The sequence below is a fragment of the Argentina silus genome, assembly GCF_951799395.1.
Source record: "Argentina silus genome assembly, chromosome: Y".
Lineage (NCBI taxonomy): Eukaryota > Metazoa > Chordata > Actinopteri > Argentiniformes > Argentinidae > Argentina > Argentina silus.
In genome coordinates this window covers 25391488-25412616 of record NC_139654.1, presented here as the reverse complement: position 1 = coordinate 25412616, position 21129 = coordinate 25391488, and the positions used below count along the sequence as shown (strand labels likewise).

The 21129-nt window shown below is 46.2% G+C and overlaps 1 long non-coding RNA gene across 1 annotated transcript; it reads right to left on the bottom strand.

Moving 5' to 3' along the window:
- Positions 1-658: 658 nt before the first annotated feature.
- Positions 659-20893, bottom strand: LOC310823832. The gene is made up of 3 exons (XR_014554974.1): positions 20503-20893; positions 19917-20037; positions 659-1118 (listed from the first exon to the last, which is right to left on the bottom strand). It is a non-coding gene; the product is annotated as an uncharacterized lncRNA (long non-coding RNA).
- Positions 20894-21129: the final 236 nt, after the last annotated feature.

Sequence of the window (21129 nt, the reverse complement as noted above, 5' to 3'; positions counted from 1 at the left end):
CCACGACTGTGTCGTCTCCCACAAGGACAACATCATCCTAAAGTTTGCAGACGACACCGCAGTGATAGGATGCATCACTGGCGGGGACAAAGCGGCTTACAGGAGGGAGGTGGCCAGTCTGGTAACATGGTGCGAGGACAACAACCTCACCCTCAATACGGACAGGACATGAGGAAGAAGAGGGGACCTCATCGGCCACTGTACATCCGGGAACTTGAAGTAGACAGGGTGAGCAGTTTCAAATACCTGGGCGTCCACATCAGCGAGAACCTCACCTGGACACTTAACACCACTCAGCTGGTTAAGAAGGCCCAACAGCGGCTGTACTTTCTGAGGAGGCTGAGGAAGTTTGGCATGTCGCCCAAGATCCTCAGCAACTTCTACAGCTGCATTGAGAGCATCCTAACTAGCTGTATCACTGTGTGGTACGGCAGCACTACTGCTATGGACCGCAGACGCCTGCAGAGAGTGGTGAAGACCGCTGAGAAAATCACCAGGACTCCACTGCCCTCTCTGCAGAGCATCTACCACCGCAGAGTCCACAGGAGAGCCGCCTCCATCCTCAAGGGCCCCACCCACCCCCAGCACGGACTGTTCACACTTCTACCCTCAGGCCGGAGGTACAGAAGTGTTAAATGCAGGACCACCAGACTGAAGAACTCCTTCTTTCCCACTGCCATCAGGCTCCTAAACAACCCATAGGAGATTAATATAACTTTACTACCTCAAATAACTGAATTTTACAGTTTGCACATGCATAATTGCACTGCTACATTTGCACTGTTTTATTATTATTATTGCTGCTATTTTATTTTATGCCTTAAATATTGCTGTCTTGTACATTTTGTTTAGTATATATTGTATATTCTTTAGTATTGTATATTTCACATTGGTTGGCATTCTGCGGACAGCAAAGCAAGAATTTCGTTGTACAGGGAAACATGTTTTCTACTGTGCATATGATAATAAACACTTTGAATTGAATTTCTTTTAGGTGGCTCCGAGATGTTGATGACGATCTGCCACAGAGTCATGTCGTCCAAGTCAGGTGGAAGCACGGTGTCAGGAAGCAGGTCTTTAAGTATTGTTCTCGGATCAGTCTCTCTCATGATACGTTGCTGAATAAAACAGTAGGAACCTAATTTTTTTAAATACCATAAGCACACACACTTGTAAAACACAAACAATAGCTTTGTGCCTAGAAGACTAGAATAGAATATAATCTGTTATTACCAGGACTGCATAACAATGTAACTACTTGAGGATACTACAGCTTGAATTGTGCGAATGAGGTTACAGTCCAAGGGATCAGTTACAGTAGCAGGTTTATCCAACTCCAAGACTCTTGCCACAGAGTTGGCCGGTCTTCTCGACTCACCCATCACAGTTGAACTTTGATGAGGTTTTACTCCAGATACTTGAATAAATCCCAGTATTTATGTTTCCACTGTACAGTAACAGTGTCTGGCCATGTATGACGTTCATCTGTATCTTCATTCAAATGTCCCGATCTTTTGAGAACAAACATTTTGCAACATGTAGGGGGGTAATCACATTTCAAATCGACGTCATCTTCAACGTCGTCACAACAACGTGAAAATCCATTGTTTTACGTCAGCTAGCATTGTGAGGAGACAGTTCTCATCTGTCATTTATTATATTCTTATAATCAATACAGCCCTACAACAATCTATTTCGATCAGTATAACCATGTCATGATTATATTTTGTTCAGTCATACACTGTTCAATGATTCTGTTATGATCAGTATTATACTCGTTTATGATTTTATGTAACCCTGAGTTCCAACTGTTGGTGGGGACGCGCTAAGTTAGGTGCAGGGCCAGCCTGACCTAAAGGGCGGCCTCTTGTTATTGAACTGTGCATGTGTTGCTGTCCCAATAAAATGGTTGTTCAAAAACATCTTGAGAGTTTGAGAGAGATTGTGCACTCCTTGCACAGACAGACATTTTTGTCTCTCTCCTGCAGATCTGTAATAAATGGTAAACCTTGGTTGACTCAAACGTGTCTTCTTTTGTTTCAAGTATTAAAGCTGGACCCAGGGGATTTTCCTTGCACCCTAACAATTTCGGTGCCGTGACCCAGATTCCTGACGCCCGCTGGGACCAGGAGTCGCTGTGGGAAAACCATCAACGGGCCCAAAACTAAAAGGTAAGGGACCTTCGCTTTGTGTCGTTCCAGGGTAAAAGGAATAGAGGCTTCCTTAACGGTGTGCATGCAAGGGACTGGGTTCCCAAGTAAAGACAAAAAGGAGAGAGAAAGAAAACAATAAATAAATAAAATGAAATTCTTGAAGACGTGCTTGCTGGGAATTGGCTTTGGTCAGTGAGCTCAAGAGAAAAAGGTTCTCCCTGGTTTTAGGGAGAAAGACAAATAAATGGTTATGTATTGTTGTGTGTAGAAAACACACAACAAATCGATTCAAGATGGTTTTATTGTCATATGCACAACAATTACAGAGCAGTCGCTGGCAATGAAATTCTTAAGTCTTGGGCTCCTCCAACAGTGCAATAAGAAGTGTAAATAATAAAAATAAAAATAAACAACAACAATAGTCTGTTGTTAGACAACAGTATCATCTGTGCAGTACACTCCACTGTAATTCGAAAAGGGTTGGTTTCTGTCAAACAATTGGTCATAGCCCAACAGTGGAATGAAAAAAAAAAAAAAAAGGCCGACTGTAGTCACAGCGAAGAGTGTAAAAGTAAGTCTCCCATGGCAATATTAGATGTTTATTTTCCAGATCATTTTAAGAAGGATTAAGCAAGAGAAACAAAAAGTGTTTGAATAAAAGATGTTTGATGGAGACTTGAGAGGCCTTTCATAATGTAAAGCATGGAAAGGGTTGAAGAGTGGTGTTGAGTTGAAGGAAACATATGTAGACTAGAGGGAGTAGAGAAAGTGAGTTCTGAGGAATAAAAGGAAACAGGAAGTTAAACCAAAGCCAAAAAGGCCAGTTGCTATAGAAAGGGAGGGAGTAAAGAGGATGGTTCTGATTTAATAAGCTTAAGTAGATTAGATATTATGATGTTAAATTAACAGTAATAAGCATTAAATGTACTTCTCAAATCAGGTCAAATAGAACACCATTGAATATGATGGAGTTAAAAAGTGGCTTATGAAATTTGCAACCTGAGGGCAACCAACTTTTCACATTTTATAAAGGGGATTCTCTTTAAGGTAATTTTCTGACTTATTAAAAGGGTCAGAGCCAGGCCTTTAATTAGATTAGATTAGATTAGATTCAACTTTATTGTCATTGTGCAGAGTACAAGTACAGAGACAACGAAATGCAGTTAGCGTCTAACCAGAAGTGCAAAATAGCAGAAAGTGCAATGAACAGTATTTACAGGTAGTGCAATATATGATCAGTAGTAGTGCAGTATAATATAGTATAATATAAGCAGTATGTGAGTAGCAGTAGCATTATAGCAGAATAAATAGTTACAGTATGAGCAGTGTAGCAGCATATGAGCTGTATGGGTAATGCAGTCTAGCAGTATATATGTATTAACAGTAACATGAGGTAGATGCAGAATAAAATATAAATATGGAATGCCGTATAAACAGTATAAACAAGTATGTACAGTATGTGCAGTAGTATTAAAGAAAATATAGGATATGTGCATTATGAACAGTATGAACAGGTATGTACAGAAGAGCAGTGGTATTGAGTAAGAGAAGGGGAGGGGAGTATAGTGCAATAGTGCAATTGTCCGGGTGGGGGTGGGGGGGGGGGGGGGTGGGGGTTGCCGGGGTAGTAGGTTGTCAGGTAGGTGTAGTGTTCGAGTTCAGCAGGGTGACAGCCGCAGGGAAGAAGCTGCCTCTGAACCTACTGGTTCGGGTGCGGAGAGACCTGTAGCGCCTCCCGGAGGGGAGTGGGGTGAAAAGTCTATGGTTGGGGTGAGAGATGTCCTTGACGATGCTGCGTGCCTTACGCAGGCATCGTTTGCCCTGGACAGCCTCGATGGAGGGGAGTGAGGAACCGGTGATGCGTTGGGCAGTTTTCACCACCCTCTGCAGTGCTTTCCGGTCCGATGCCGAGCAGTTGCCATACCATACTGTGACACAGTAGGTAAGGATACTCTCGATGGTGCAGCGGTAGAAGTTCACCAGGATCTGAGGAGATAGATGGACCTTCTTTAGTCTCCTCAGGAAGAAGAGACGCTGGTGAGCCTTCTTTATCAGGGTGGAGGTGTTGAGGGTCCAGGAGAGGTCCTCAGAGATGTGGACACCCAGAAACTTGAAGCTGGTGACTCGCTCCATCTCAGTCCCGTTGATGAGGATGGGGGTGTGTGCGCCAGCTTTAGACTTCCTGAAGTCCACAATGAGTTCTTTGGTCTTCTTGGTGTTGAGAGCCAGGTTATTGTCGTTGCACCACACTGTTAGGTGCTGGACCTCCTCCCTGTAGGCCGACTCATCGTTGTTGCTGATGAGACCGATCACCGTTGTGTCGTCTGCAAACTTAACAATGGTGTTTGAGCCATGTACAGGTGTGCAGTCGTAGGTGAAGAGGGAGTAAAGGAGGGGGCTCAGCACACAGCCTTGTGGAACACCGGTGTTCAGGGTGAGGGTTGAGGAGGTGTGGTTGTGAAGCCTAACAGACTGCGGCCTGTTGGTCAAGAAGTCTAGAATCCAGTTGCAGAGGGAGGGGTTGATGCCCAGTTGCCTGAGTTTGGAGATCAGTTTGGAGGGGATGATGGTGTTGAATGCTGAGCTGAAGTCAATAAACAGCATTCTCACATAAGAGTTAGTCTTGTCGAGGTGGGACAGGGCGGAGTGAAGTGCCGTTGAAATGGCATCCTCTGTACTCCTGTTCTGCCGGTAGGCGAATTGAAAGGGGTCCAGTGTGGGTGGTAGGCAGGTCTTGAGTTGAGCTAAGACCAGCCTCTCGAAGCACTTCATGATGATGGGCGTGAGTGCCACTGGTCGGAAGTCATTTAAGCTCGTTGCAGTGGAGTGTTTTGGCACCGGCACGATGGAGGTGGTTTTGAAGCACGCGGGGACAGCTGCTTGGGCTAGGGACAGGTTGAATATGTCAGTCCAAACCTTAGTCAGCTGCACAGCGCAGGCCCTGAGGACGCGTCCGGGGATCCCATCAGGACCAGCAGCCTTGCGTGCGTTAGTCCTGCTCAGTGCCGCACACACGTCGGTGGGGGATAGAGTGAGGGGCTGGTGATCCGCAGGGAGCACAGCCTTGGTGGCCACCTCCTTGTTGTCCCTGTCAAAGCGGCCGTAGAAGTGGTTCAGCTCATCAGGGAGGGAGGCGTCAACGGAGAGGGGTGAGGTGTTAGATGGTTTGTAGTCAGTGATGGCCTGGATGCCCTGCCACATGCGTCGGGGGTCAGAGTTGTTTCTGAAGTGATCCTCTATCCTCAGCTTGTGGTTGTGCTTGGCCTTTTTGATGCCCCTCTGCAGATTAGCCCTGGATGAGCTGTAGGCCCGAGCATCCCCTGATCTGAAGGCAATGTCGCGTGCCTTCAGCAGGAGTCGGACCTCACTGTTCATCCATGGCTTCTGATTAGGGAAAGTGGTGATCCGCTTGAGTGTGGTGACACTGCTGATGTTGGAATTGATGTAGTCCAAAACAGATGAGGCATATGAATTAATGTCCGTGTGTCCAATTAATTGATCTTGTTGGCTGAGGAAGACTAAATGTGCATTCATAATGTGTTAAAACAGGCCACTCTAAGTAATCCAGAGCAAAGTATGAAGTTTTGGGAATTGTCACAACCATTAAGCATTGGCAAATTAATGGACAGCTTATCATTTGTGCCTAGTTGACAATGATAATGTTTGCTCTTGTTCAACAGATGGCATCAAATTAACTTTTTGGTCTACCAGCCTGTGTCTGGTGGATGAGAAAATTCACCAGCAACTCAGATTATTATATTTTTTTCAAATCAATATCTCCCTGCACAGAATGAACCCCCTGTAGGCTGTAAGTTTCGTGCCTGTCAAAATACCGCTAAACATTTTCCCTAATGTGTTTTCTCTCTCTCTCATGCTGTCACGTGTAGTTGAACATTACTGTTATATATACATATACTCTGGGGTTTGTTTGAAAGTTAGGAGAAGCGTGAGTGAGATGCGCAGCAGTTAAAGTCAGCTGGAGGAGGCAGGAGCAGCAGGAGCGCTGTCACGAATGTTAAATCAACGGTGACTATAATTGTGGATCTTTTTTAAACTGAAGCATAGTATTCACGAACCTTTGTTAGCTACTCATCAAAGCTGCTGGTAAGATTTACAGATTTACCCGCCAATGTCAAAATCTACCCGCATTTGGTGGGTGTTCATTTTTTGCGCTGAAAGTAAACATATTTAGAGAAATTTAAGTAAACATTAGTCACAAACTTCAATTTGTAGCCAGCTGTAATAAGGGTACTTCTGATGTAAATCTTGTTCCCAGACACTTCCACCCCAAATTCTTGCTTCGCCCCAAAAATGTATTTTGCTACCTATTATTGCCTTTTGTGTGCATCAAGTTGTTGCTCTTATTTCCTTGGACCGACCTCTTCTGAACCCAAGATCTATTTTTACTCACCATAACATTGCCCTACCGCACACGGATCCCGTCACTGAATCACTCGCTGGCCCTTTGTATACCTGGCGGGCGCCGGTGAAAAAAAACGGTGGAGGGGACGGAGGGCTGGTCAGAGTGAGACGCCGCAAGAACTGTCCTCCTATTCGACTATTCTCCTTGCCAATGTCCAGTCGCTGGACAACAAGCTGGATGAACTCAGGGGGAGGATCACTTCCCAACGAGACATGAGGGACTGCAACACGCTCATCTTCACTGACTCGTGGCTCTCCATCGATACCAGACGAGCCGGCTATTTATTACACCGACATGATCGTACTATCGACTCCAAGAAGCATAGGGGCGGAGGGGTATGCTTCATGGTTGGTAACAACTGGTGTACTGATGTGGAGCCACTCTCATCCTACTGTACTCCTGACTTGGAATATCTGATGCTAAAATGCAGACCTTTCTACCTCCCTCTGTAATTGTCATGTGTTATTATTACTGCGGCCTACATCCCTTCACAAGTAAACACTACAACTGCACTCAAAGAACTGTACGTGACAGTTAACAGGCAGGAATCGGCTCATCCCGAGGCCGCCTTCATAATTGCGTTTAATCAAGCCAGCTTGAAGAAAATTCTACCAAGGTACCACCAAGACGTTTCCTGCCCCAGGGGAGGGGGCAACACACTAGACAGTCTCTCGCTACAAATCACTGTGACGAGCGCCATTCAGCAAATCTGACCACGCCTCCATCCTGTTGCTACCAGCTTACAAACAGCGACTGAAGCAAACGTCACCTGTGACACGGTTGATCCAGCGCTGGAGTAGCCAATCGGATTCTATGTTACAGGATTGCTTCGACCCACTGTGTTCCCACAGTCACTGTTCGGACATACCCTAACCAGAAGCCTTGGGTTAATGGTGACATCTGTGCTCTGTTAAAAGCTGCCGGTTCGTCGGCAACAACACTGAGGGTGAAGGTAGGCAGCATCACCTCATCCACTCTGACTCTCAACAAAGGGGCCCCCCAGGGTTGTGTGCTCAGCCCCCTACTGTACTCCTTGTTCACCCACAACTGTGTGGCCACGCACAGCTCCAATTCCATCATAAAGTTCGCTGATGACATCACTGTGGCTGACCACCAAAAATTACGAGTCAGCCGACAGGGATGAGGTAAGAGTCCTGGCAGACTGGTGCCAGAACAACAACCTATCCCTTAACATCAGTAAAACTAAGGAGCTGATAGTGGACTTCAGGAGGAAGAAGGGGGGGGGGGGTTAGGGTTAGGGGACCATGCCCCCATCCACATCAGCGGGGCTGCAGTGGAGAGTGAGCAGCTTCAAGTTAGTGTCCACATCTCCGAGGACTTAACATGGTCACACCATTGCCACGCTGTGATCAAGGCGGCACCTGTTTTTCCTCAGGCAGCTGAGGAAATTTAGTATGGACCCCCAGATCCTTACAAACTTCAACAGAAACACCACAGAGAGTACCTGACCGGCTGCATCACCGCCCAGTATGGCAGCTGCACCACCCTCAACCGTAAGGCTCTTCAGAGGGTGGTCCAGCATGCTACGAGCCATTCAGGACCTCTACTCGAGAGGTGCAAAAGGAAGGCTGGGAAGATCATCAGGGACCTCAGCCACCGCAACCACGCCCTTCTGGCAAAAGGTACCAGAGCATCCAGACCTGGTCCAACAGGCTCCGGAACAGTTCCTACCCACAGGCCATAGGACTGCTCAACTGATCACCCCGGCCTCCTCCCGCTCAACCGTCACAACCTCAAACCCCCACCACCACCACCAATGCCACCCCCCCCGCACATTATTCTTGCACACCTGACATTATTGGCACTAGTACTACTGTCACTTTGCTTCTATTGTCACTTTAAAAAAATAAAATAATAATATTACTCTTAGCGTTGACTTGTTGATTGTTGCTGTTGGTGAGCGAGGAGCAAGATCCCAAAGCACTGTCAATTACGGCTGTAAGCAATGTACGTGACAAATACAATTTGATTTGATATGCTTTGAAGGTCTGGGTGGGACCAGCACATCAGACTTGGCCTTCATTTACAATAACAAGGATAGGGAGTATCTGCCGGTTGCTTCTGATAAAGTCCTAAACCACACAAGAAAGAAGGGGAAATTAAGAGAGTGGGTCTAAACTAGACGAGTTTTGTCTCTGGTCATATTGGTCTCAGTTGATATTCCTGTTATTTCATCCATCAGGATGACGCTACACCCCCACTCGCAACCCTTCCAATTTAATCTACCCACCATGCTCAACTGAACACAACCTCACTGTCGCAGGACATTGGAACTGCCAGTCAGCAGTCCGGAAAGCAGAGGCCATCTCAGCCTATGCCTGCTTCATGTCCCTCCACTTCCTTGCTCTCACAGAGACATGGATTACACCGGATAACACAGCTACTCCGGCAGCCCTCTCTGATGCCTACTCCTTTTCTCACTCCCCTAGACTCTCTGGTCGAGGAGGAGGAACAGGACTCATCTCACCTAAATGGTCACATAATGTCCTTCCTCTGTCACACCTGTCCATATCCACCTTCGAATTCCATGCTGTTTCTGTCAACTCCCCTGTCAAACTTCACATTGTTATGTATCGTCCACCAGGTCAGCTTGGCCACTTCTGAGATGAGATGGATGTCCTTCTCAGCTTCTTCCCTGAGGACGGCACACCGCTCACATGACTGGGTGACTTCAACATCCAGTCGGAGAAGCTTCACTACTCTAGAGCACTTGACGTTCTCTCCTCCTTCGGCCTTACCCTATTCCCACTCTCCTTCGACTCATAAGGCGGGCAATCAGCTTGACCTTGTCTTGACCAGATCCTCCCGTACCTCCAACCTTACTATTACTCCTCTTCCGGTTTCTGATCATCATTTTGTATCCTTCTCCCTTCCTCTCAAACCCTCCCCCTCAGTCTCAACCCACATTGTATCCTGTGTCCCCTCTGTCTTATCCGCCCTACCCTCTGTTGAATCCTCCTCCCTTCTATCCACTGATGCAGATGCAGTCTCCTGCACCCTCCTGTCCACTCTTTCCTTATCCTTTGACTCTCTCTGTCCACAGACATCAAGGCCGGCACGATCCTCTCCACGCACTCCCCGGCTGTCAGAAACCCTGCAAGCTTGTAGAATAGGGCTCCGGGCAGCTGAGAGGAAATGAAGAAACTGGCCTTCCTGATGACCTAGACGCTTCTCTCTCTCTCTCCTCAACTACACCTCATCTGCATCAGCTGCTAAAGCTTCTTACTACCATTCCAAAATTCAATCCTCTGCCTCTGACCCAAGGAAACTGTTCTCCACATTTTCCTCACTCCTCAACCCACCTGCGGATGACTGTCACCTACTTTGAAAAGAAGATTGATGACATTAGCAGCTCTTTCCCGCTACCTCTCCTCCCAAACCCACTGTGCTACACCCGGTCTCTGGTTTATCAGATTTTTCCCCCCTCTCCTCTGATGATGTTCTAAAACTGATCACATCCAAGCGGGCAACCACCTGCCCCCTCGATCCTATCCCCTTCCCCCTCTCTCCAATCCATCTCCAAAGACCTCCTTCCGTTCCTTACCACCATAATCAATTCCTCTCTAACCACAGCATCTGTCCCAGCTGCCTTCAAGACAGCCAGAGTCAAGCCTCTTCTCAAGAAACCAACTCTTGACCCGTCTGCTATCCATAACTACAGACCGGTATCCCTTCTCTTCTTATCTAAAACCCTTGAACGTGCTGTCTCTAACCAACTCTCTCACTACCTCCTTCAGAACAACCTCCTTGACCCTCACCAATCCAGCTTTAAGGCTGGGCACTCTACTGAGACTGCTCTCCTTGCTGTCACGGAGGACCTCCACTCTGCTCGAGCTTCCTCCCTCTCTTCTGTTCTCCTTCTTCTGGACCTGTCCCCTGCATTCGACACAGTAAACCACCCGATCCTTCTCTCCACCCTCTCAGAATTGGGCATCTCTGGCTCTGCACTCTCCTGGTTTGCATCCTTACCTGGCCGATCGCTCTTACCAGGTGACGTGGACCCTCACCACTGGGGTCCCCCAGGGCCTCTGTCCTAGGGCCCTTACTGTTCTCCCTCTATACCAAATCTCTTGGCTCTGTAATTTCCTCACATGGTTTCTCCTACGCAGATGACACTCAACTCTTTCTCTCTTTCCCCCCTTCTGACTCAGCCCACCACCTCAAGCTCAACCTTAACAAGACTGAGCTGCTCTTCCTCCCAGGGAAAGCCTGCCCTCCCCAAGACTTCTCCATCACAGTAGAGAACTCTACTGTGACCTCCTCCCATACAGCCAAGAACCTTGGGGTGATCCTTGACAACCACTCATCCTGTGTGCCGAACATCACAGCGACAGCACGCTCCTGTAGATTCTTCCTCTACAACATTAGAAGGATACGTCCATTCCTCACCAGAGAAGCAGCACAACTTTTGGTCCAAACACTTGTGATCTCTCCCCTTGACTACTGCAACGCACTCTTAGCCGGTCTCCCCGCCTCCACTATCAGGCCTCTGCAGCTCATCCAGAACGCTGCCGCCCGTCTTGTGTTCAATCTCCCCAAATTCTCCCATGTCACTTCCCTCCTCCACACCCTTCACTGGCTCCCAGTAGCAGCTCGCATCAGATTCAACACCCTGTTGTTCGCCTACCGGACGGCAAAGGGAACAGCCACTCCGTACTTGCAAGCAATGGTCAGCCCCCCAACCCCTGCCCGATCACTCCGCTCTTCCACCTCGGCTGGCCGCCTGGCACCGCCACCTCTACGTGGATGCAGCAGTCGCACTACTCGGTCACGGCTTTTCACTGTCCTGGCGCCCCGCTGGTTGAATGAGCGTCCCACTGCTGTCATGACTGCAGAGTCACTACCTATCTTCCGCCGTAGATTGAAGACCCCAGGCTACATCTTAACGGTCCCTCCTAAAGACCTCTTCACCCCCACTACCCCTCTGTACAAGTTTCTCACCTGTTGTTAAAAACTTTTTTTTTTTTTAAATCCTTCTTCTAGCATTGTAACTGCCAATGGCCCCTGGTCTGGGCATTGATTACTTTATCTTGACTGATGGATAGATGATTCACTTACTTAAACAAATGTATTTGTTGTAAGTTGCTTTGGGTAAAGGCGTCTGCTAAATGCCATAAATGTAAATGTTGATAGCACCATGCTCTAACAACGCTTAGGTTGTGGGTTCGATTCACACTGGGACCATATATACACTGAAAAATGTATGCACTCACTGCAATGTAAGTCACATTAGATAAAAGTGTCAGCTAAATGGCATATTAGACTACTGCCAATTCAAAAGTTTATCAAATATTATGAATATTTTGGGAGGATTACGGCCATTTTAAAATTGAAGTGTCAAAAGAGTACGAGTATGAGTACTGCCAAGTAGCCTCGGACAAATAGTTGAAAACATCATTGTATCTCAAAGAACTTACTACATGGAAATTAATGCAGATAGATGTTTAAAAAAAAAAGCACAAAAATAAATAAAATAAAATATAAAATGTTGTAGACTGAACCTGAAATTGATGTGCTTTCAAGACGCACATTTAAACAAGAGCCTTAATTAAATAAACCTTTATTCCTAATTTTGAATGTAGGGATAGAATTGCCACTGGTAGGTGAAGGCCACAGTCTGCTTCAATGCCAGGCATGCTCTACAACTACTGATAGGGATGCAGGATGGCGGCTGTTCCACACTCCGTTCTCATTGTTTAGTCAGCTGGCGACGGTCAGTGGATAGTTATACCAATTTGAGATTGTAGACGTCCATGTTGTGGTGCCCATAATAATCTTGATTTGGAGTTTAGAATGTTGCTGTACTCCAACTTCATGAGGAGTATCATACTGACAGTAACTGATATATTTTCTGTTGGGGCATCATGTTTCTCATGGTCATAGGCATATCACACCACAAAGACAGGCAGTAACAGACCCCGCCCCACTACTGACTTTGTTGTTACAAAACAATGGATTTGGATGTGTGATGATAATGTTTGACGCCATCAGAGCGGCCGCCCGGAGGCCCCAAAAGCATTGCTCCCATATCTTGCTCACATGCATCATGACCTGACACGTGAGCAAAAGGGGGATGGTGGCAGTATGTGAAAAAGACTGGTGGACAGGGCATAACATTTACTTTTTGGTCTACCAGCCAAGGTGTCTGGTGGATGAGAAAATTCACCAGCCACTCTGATTTTTTTTTTACCAGCCATATTTTTTTAAACCAACATTAAGGCAACGATAAAAAACTCATGAGCATGATTCCTGACACATTGAAAATTACACAGAAGGTTTATTCTGCGCAGAATGAACCTTTAAGGCTTTAAGTTTGGCATCTATCCCTGTGTCAAAATATTGCTAAATATATGTGGTGGCGTGTAAGTTGCTATCTTGTGCTGTCGCATGTAGTGGAATTTTACTTTAATGCTTTATTCTAAAGCATTGAAGCTAATAGACTGCAGGGTTTGTTTGAAAGTCAGGAGAAGCGTGAGTGAGATGGGCAGCAGTTACAGTCAGCTGGAGGAGGCAGGAGCGGTCACAAATCAACGGTGACAATAATTGCAGATTGCACCAGTTTAGTTTTTAAGCATAGTATTTCCAAACCTTTGTTGGCTACCCGCCAATGGGTAACTGGTAGGATTTTCAGATTTACCCACCAATGCCAAAACCTACCCACATTTGGCAGGTGGCAGGCGTACATTTTTGTACCTTTGGATTTGGTGGAATCTGTAAGAGATTAATTCAAAACACAACGCAGCTAAACCAATCGCACACACTCTTGAAGCTGCTCCACCCCCGTTGGGAGCTTTTGCAAATATTCAAATGGTTTTAATTAATATGCCTGCATGTAAAGGACAAAAATATTGTTTAGTTATCATAGATGTGTTTAGCAAAGGGACTGAAGCTTCACCCTGTACCAACGATACTGCAAAGACTGGTGCACGCATATTGTTAAGGGACATTCCCAGATAAGGGATACGGCACTAACCCAAGCTCTGAGGTCTTTACACAGCCGCCACCGACACCTCCCACGACTTGGAGCCTGGCTCACATGGATATAAAGTGTGAGGGACGGGACACCTGGATCCACATCTAACACTGCAAACAGTGGGGGGGGGAAGGTTCTTCTTTTTCAGATAGGTCTAAAGCCCAGAGACTAGAGACTGTCCCGACCCAAAGAAGCCGTGCCCTAGAGAAGAGGAACAAAGCTATGAGAAATGATCAGACCATTCAAGGGGACTCCACTGCTGTTGTAAGAAATGTGTCTGATTTTCACTATACCCGTGGAGTTAAAACATGTGCTGACCTGTTGGTTTTGATTCAGAATAAGGTCATAGGCAGACAACCAACATTTCTCCCGTTATTTTCAAGAATAGGCATTGACATCTCGATCGATAATTTGTGTGTGTGGGGGGGGGGGGTTCACTTTTTCAATGATCAATCATGGGTTGCGGGGGTTACTGAGTCAGGAGCTGTTCTGATAATCACCAGCCTAAAGAAGATGTTTACAGACGATGTAGAAGTTGTGTGTACGGCCCCGCCCCTATACTAATGAGACTAGGCTTTTTTCCCTGCAACAAGGGGTAATTACCCATAGATATAGTTAAATCACCCTATACACTCAGCCCGTCTATGGCGGCAGCTGGCAGTAAACAATTTCACTTCCAGACCCTTGTTCATTTCTCTAATGGATCCCATGTCATTAATGCTACCTGCATGGAGGGGGATCACACACATATACTGTTCTGCCCCTTCTTCAGCCATCACCCCATTAGAGAGCCTGGTAGATACTGCCTCGTGTGACCCCAAATAGTATTTATTTTGTTGATGATTGGACTTTAATCTCCAGGTATCACCACCGCACTTGCACCGTTGTACCTCAGCCCCCGCAGTCTCACCAAAATCAGAGATGATCCTATGGCTAAGTTAGATGAGCAAATGCAGCTGTTTTGGTAAAGATATGAAGTCACTGGCTATTATTCACCAGTGTCAGAACTGGGAGGTAGTGGCCACCAGGGGCCACTTCCAAAAGGTGGTTACCGTAGGTGAACATATGGTCACAGCCTTTGTTAAGGAAAGACTGATGCTGGATGCTGTTTTCAGTTGGTCAGATGGTGTGGCATAGAATACGTAAAAGATATTCTGCTTGGTGGCCTGGTAATGTACAATTCCGCTTCTGTGGGTGGTGACCTGTTGCCTGCGTTGGTGTGCCAAAGCGTACTTGACAGAAAACAGGGGTCATCACAGACTCTCTCAAGACTGTGTTGCCCCAAACAAACTAGCCCCAGCCCACTGTTCAATGATTGTTATGATCAGCATTATACAAATGTATGATTTTATGTAGTAACGGTACAAATCAAGACAGCCAGTCAGTATGGCGCAGGTTATATCTGTGCTTTGGGTTCTATCTGTTGGTGGGGACACGCTGATTTAGGTGCAAGGCCACCCTGACCTAAAGAGTGGCCTCTTGTTATTGAACTGTGCCATGTGTTACTGTGCCTAAAAGTGACTTCAAACTAAAGTAATTAACAATGTACAACAATGTTTGTAACATAGTGCCTTACAAAAGTATTGGAAAGAGGAAGCATTTTGTATTCTTTTAGCTCTATACTGCAACAGTTTGGATTTGAAATCAAACAATTACTATGGGGTCAAAGTCGAGATTCTCAGCTTTAATTCTATGGGGTTTTTTCAGATTGGTTTCACCATTTAGAAATGACAACCCTTTTACACAGTGCCTATAGAAAGTCATCATACCCTGTGAAATCTTTACCTTTTGTCACCTTACACCCTGGAAATTAAAATAAATCAAATCTAACTTTTTTGAGTTGTATGTACACATTATAACCCTCATCATCAAAGTGAAAATAACAATTTAAAGAATTCTGGACAATTATTAAAAATTAATTCGTGAAATACCTGGTTTGGTTAAGTGATCAGCCCCTTAGAGTATACCATTATACACTTGCTCAGGTGCAACCAATCAACTTCCAGATCAAACACCAGGCTAATTGCCCCCCACCTGACATCAATTGTAGTGGTTTTGATTACTTCAGAATAAAACCAGCTGTTTCTTGAGGATTCCACTACTAGAAGTGCATGGTTCTGCAAAGAATTCACCATGGTTGGAAAAGTACTTTCAAAAGGCCTCCGGGATAAAGTTGTAGGAAGGCACAAGTTAGGTGAAGGCTACAAAAAGAAGGTTTTAGCTATCCCTCTGAGTACCGTTCAGAGCATCATTAAGAAGTGGAAGGCGTATGGCACCACCCACACCTTGCCTAGATCAGGCCGTCCATCCAAACTGGATGACCGAGCCAGGAGGACATTGATCAGAGAAGCTACCAAAAGGCCAAAGGCAACTTTGAAGGACTTACAAGTCTTTATGGCTGGGACTGGTCTGTCTGTGCATGTGACAACAATCTCACAAGCTTTACACAAAGCTGGCCTGTATGGCAGGGTAGCAAGAAAGAAGCCTTTTCTGAAAAAGTGCCACAGTCAGTCTCGTTTGTGCTATGCAAAAACACACCTGGAAGATTCTGTTGCCATGTGGAAAAAGGTTTTATGGTCAGACGAGACTAAGATTGAACTTTTTGGACTGAACTCCAAGCGCTATGTTTGGCGAAAACCAAACACAGCACACAGACCCAAAACACACCATACCTACTGTGAAGCATGGTGGTGGCAACATTATGTTGTGGGGATGTTTCTCTTCAGCGGGGACTGGGCAATTGGTCAGGATATGTTTCAATCAAGTTCCAGCGATGTCAGCGAGTTTACAGAGACTGTCTTGGACTTCATCTCTACATTAGCCGATAACATCGTACCAAAAACGGTAAAGATCTACCCCAACCAGAAACCCTGGGTCGACAGTTCCATCCGTGCCGCTCTGAGGGCTCGCACCGCCGCTTACAACTCCGGGCTGGCATCCGGCAGCATGGAGGAGTATAAAGCGGAGTCCTACAAACTGCGGAGGGCGGTGAAAGCCGCCAAGAGAAGATATGCAGACAGAATGCAGGCGCAGATGGAGAACAACGACACCAGGGGCCTATGGCGAGGACTACGATCTATTATGGATTACCGGCACACACCCCCCTCAACCGGAAGTGCAGATGCCTCCCTAGCCGAAGACTCTTTTTATGCACGGTTTGAGGCTGGCAACACCACCGCTAGCGCGCCGGCTAACAATAACAACATCAAGAGTGCTGGCTAGCGCGGCTGATGGGAGTTCACACGCTAGGGCAGAGCAAGCACTCTCTATGATGGAACACGACGTGAGGAGGGCTCTGCTGAAGGTGAACACTAGGAAAGCTGCTGGCCCGGATGGCATTCCGGGGAGAGTACTTAAGACCTGTGCTAACCAGCTAGCTCCTGTGTTCACTACCATATTCAATTTATCATTGGCAAATTCAGTTGTTCCCACCTGTTTCAAAAGATCCTCCATCGTCCCTGTGCCCAAGATCACCTCCCCAGCCTGCTCAAATGACTATAGACCCGTGGCTCTAACCTTAGTGGTCATGAAGTGCTTTGAGAGGCTGATTAAGGAATACATGTGCTCCTCCCTCCGACCCTGGACCCACTGCAGTTCGCATATAGACCATACAGATCTACGGACGATGCAGTTTCCCAGGTCCTCCACACCACTCTCTCTCACCTTGACAGTCAGAAGGGGGGCTATGTGAGAATGCTGTTCATAGACTACAGCTCAGCGTTTAATACCATAGTCCCCACCAGACTGGCTGATAAGATGATTGGTTTAGGACTGAACATTCCCCTGTGTGCCTGGATCCTGGACTTTCTGACAGCCAGGCCACAGGTGGTCAGGGTGGGTAGACACACCTCCAGCTCACTCATACTGAGCACAGGGTCCCCCCCAGGGCTGCGTCCTTAGTCCCCTCCTCTACTCCCTGTACACCCACGACTGTGTGGCTAAGTCCAGCGAAAACTCCATCATTAAGTTTGCGGACGACACGGTCGTGGTGGGGCTGATCTCAGACAACAATGAGAAAGGCTACCTGGACGAGGTGGCGGACCTGTCACTCTGGTGTCAGGAGAACAGCCTCATCCTGAATGTCCCCAAGACAAAAGAGCACAACAACTAAGGGCCTACACACCGCTGGACATCGGTGAGACTGCTGTGGACAGGGTGAGCAGTTTTAAATACCTGGGAGTCCACATCTCAGAAGACCTGACCTGGACTACCCACATCAGTTCTCTGGTGGGAAAGGCAAGGCAGCGCCTGTTCCATCTCAGGCAGCTGAGGAAATTCAAAGTCTCCCGGAGGATCCTTCAGTCCTTCTACTCTGGAGCTGTGGAGAGCATCCTGGCTGGCAACATCACCGTCTGGTACGGTAACAGCACGGCCCAGGACAGGCGAGCTCTGCAAAGGGTGGTACGCCTGGCAGAAAAGACCATGGGAGCTCCAACCCCCCCTCTCCATGTCCTGTACACCAGGAGGTGTAGGACCAGAGCCTACAGGATTATGAAGGACCCTCACCACCCGAAAAACGGACTGTTCCAGCCGCTGCGGTCAGGCAAACGCCTCCGCTGTCATGCAGCAAGAACAGAGAGGCTAAGGCTGAGTTTCTTCCCCCACGCCATCAGAATCATTAACGATGACCCCACCAGTGCCCCCCCTCAAGTCACTCACTGACATCATAACACACATGCACACACAATCATCCATCTGCTGTTTATATTGCTTACTGCTTATACTGTCCATACTGTATATTTTTTAGTACTTCTATTTTTATTTTATTCTATTTTAAAACTTATTGTATTGTTGCACTACTCTGTGGCACTGCCACTTTTGCATTTCACTGTATACTTGTATGCACGTGACAAATAAAGAATCTTGAATCTTGAATTGAAGGGAAAATGGATGCTGCCAAGTACACCCAAATTCTTGAGGACAACCTGCGTCCCTCTGCTAGACAGCTGAAGATGGGCAGGTCATTCACCTTCCAACACGACAACGATCCTAAACATGCCGCCAAAAGAACAACGCAGTGGCTTCAGGATAGAAAGGTGAATGTCCTTGAGTGGCCAAGTCAGAGCCCTGACTTAAATCCGATACAAAATCTGCAGATGGACTTGAAGAGAGCAGTCCATCGCCGCTCACCACAGAATTTGACTGAACTCGAACAATTCTGCAAGGAAGAATAGGCAAATATCCTCCAATCTAGGTGTGCAAAGCTAGTAGAGACATATCCAAACAGATTGATGGCTGTCATTGCAGCAAAAGGTGGCTCTACAAAGTATTAAATCAGGGGACTGATGACTTTTCCAACCCTGTTATTCTTGTTTTATACATTTTCAGAACTGTCGCCTTTTTTTTCATTCGTTTGATGTTGTATGGCTAAATTTGTACATAAAGCTGGAAAAATGTGTTTTTTTTTTTAATGGGTTTTGATTTCAGGCTGTACGACAAATATAGTAACTATTTCAAAGGGGTATGATGACTTTCTGTAGGCACTGTACATATTCCCCCTATTTCAGGGAACCAGTAGTATTGGAAAATTGTCTTGACAGGTGTGTTCCTTCACATCATTTGTACAGGCATAAGAGTGATGTCAATGTCTAGTACTGATTCTAGCCTTTACTTTTTCCTTTGGTTTTGCTCTCAATCTCATTGGACGGCACTTCATAATACAGCAAGACAATGACCCCAAAAATACTGTCATAGCAACTCGGGAGTTTTTCAGGGCCAAAAAGTGGAAGGTTCTAGTGACCAAGTCAATCTCCAGATTTATATCCAATTGAACATGCATTTCACTTCCTGATAGGATTTTAGGCAAAAAGACAGGCCTGGCAGAGCATCACCAGTGAATATACCTAGCGTCTGGTGGGGGTCAATGGGTCGCAGACTTCAGGCAGTTATTGCATGCAAAGGATTGTCGACCAAATATTAAACATGAGTACTTCTTGGTCTTTTTTTCCCAATACTAGAAGATGGCGGGGGGTTAAAATGTGATTACCTTCCCACACATTGCAAAACGTTTGTTCTCAAAAGAATGGGACATTTGAAGATCACAAGATACAGATGAACATCATACATGGCCAGACATGGTTACTGTACAGTGGAAACTACTGGGATTTATTGAAGTATCTGGAGTAAAACCTGATCAAAGTTCAACTCTGATGGGTGAGTTGAGGAGGCCATTGACTCTGTGGCAAGTGCCAGAGTTGGATAATCCAGCTAGTCATGGTTGAATAAATTAATCATTTTCATCATCCAATCAAAGAAGTAGTGATATACTTATAAATGCCAGATGTTGAGAGACAAAAGAAAATGAGACCCTTTCAGTTGATATGGAGGTTTACATGCCATCACCTACCGATCTGTGGTTGGGGTGTCCAGTCACTGGAACTTGCGTGAGTGGATCTGTCATCATCCTCATTGACAGTTGGGGGTAGCGAACCCATTGGGGTGTAGCTCCTCAACCTGACCAAGACACTCTGGAATAAGAGGACAACGTTTAGATTAAATATTTTCAACTCATTGATGATAAGAACCCGATGATTGATCAGTATGTCAATCACTTTAGCTTGCTAAGGCAAATGGTAAAATCATATTTTTTTCACATGCAATAATGCCATTATTAATGGGGCTAACTAGCCGTGTTTCAAATTAGCCTGTCCTGTACTTGGCTGAAGCATATTTGATGGTGGTGGATAAAATTGTTCATGCCACTGTATCAGATGAACAAGAGTGAGCGCGTTCCAAACAGCTTAGACACGGTGCCAGGTTTTTGGTCTTGAGCTTGACTATAAAAAGTGTAGGTCGAGCAGGTTAGCGAGCAAATAAATTCGCCAGTCATTATCCATGCATGAAACAATCCAGCCAGACATGTAACGCTGGAATCCACCAAAAAACATGGCTAGGTAGTTAGCTAAGTTGGCTAGTAAAGTCCAGCAGCGTACCTGCAAGTTTCGCAGCTGGTCCACGTAAGAGCGCCTTGTCTAGTTTAACAAGACTTTCTTGAGGCTCCAAGACGAGCAACCCATTGTCTCCGCCTAGTAGTGCCTCTGCTTGGGCCTGTTCCATCGGCTCCGGCTCCACCTCCTCCTTCTCCGGCCGCGCAGAGATCGCTGCCGCCCGACTCTCTGGCCCGCACGCAACTTGCTCTGTCTGAACGATTTTAAGGCCACATTCTATGGCCATACTCATTTTCGCCTTTTTGGAAACAGGTTCTTCCATGTTCGAGGTGCTGGAACTTGCTCCAACAAGGACATTTTCCCCGTCTGCCATCTTCAGCTCAAAGCCGCTGTGGTGGTAGAAATTCTTCCGCGGTCGACAACTGGGTTATTTAAATGTCGCCTGTGATATGTGTTCTCTGAGCTCTAATAATCTCCATATAGCTCCAATAAGACTTCCGGCTTCAATGTTCTCCGTTTTCGCGACTTCAAAATAAAAGTGCGAGTTAAGACATGAATGGAAAGTGATGGGATCACAATCATGTTATTTCTGCTGAAATAAGGACATATTACCCAACAGAAAGTAGATACAATTTCGAAAAAGTAATTTTGATCTTTACATATTACTGCAAT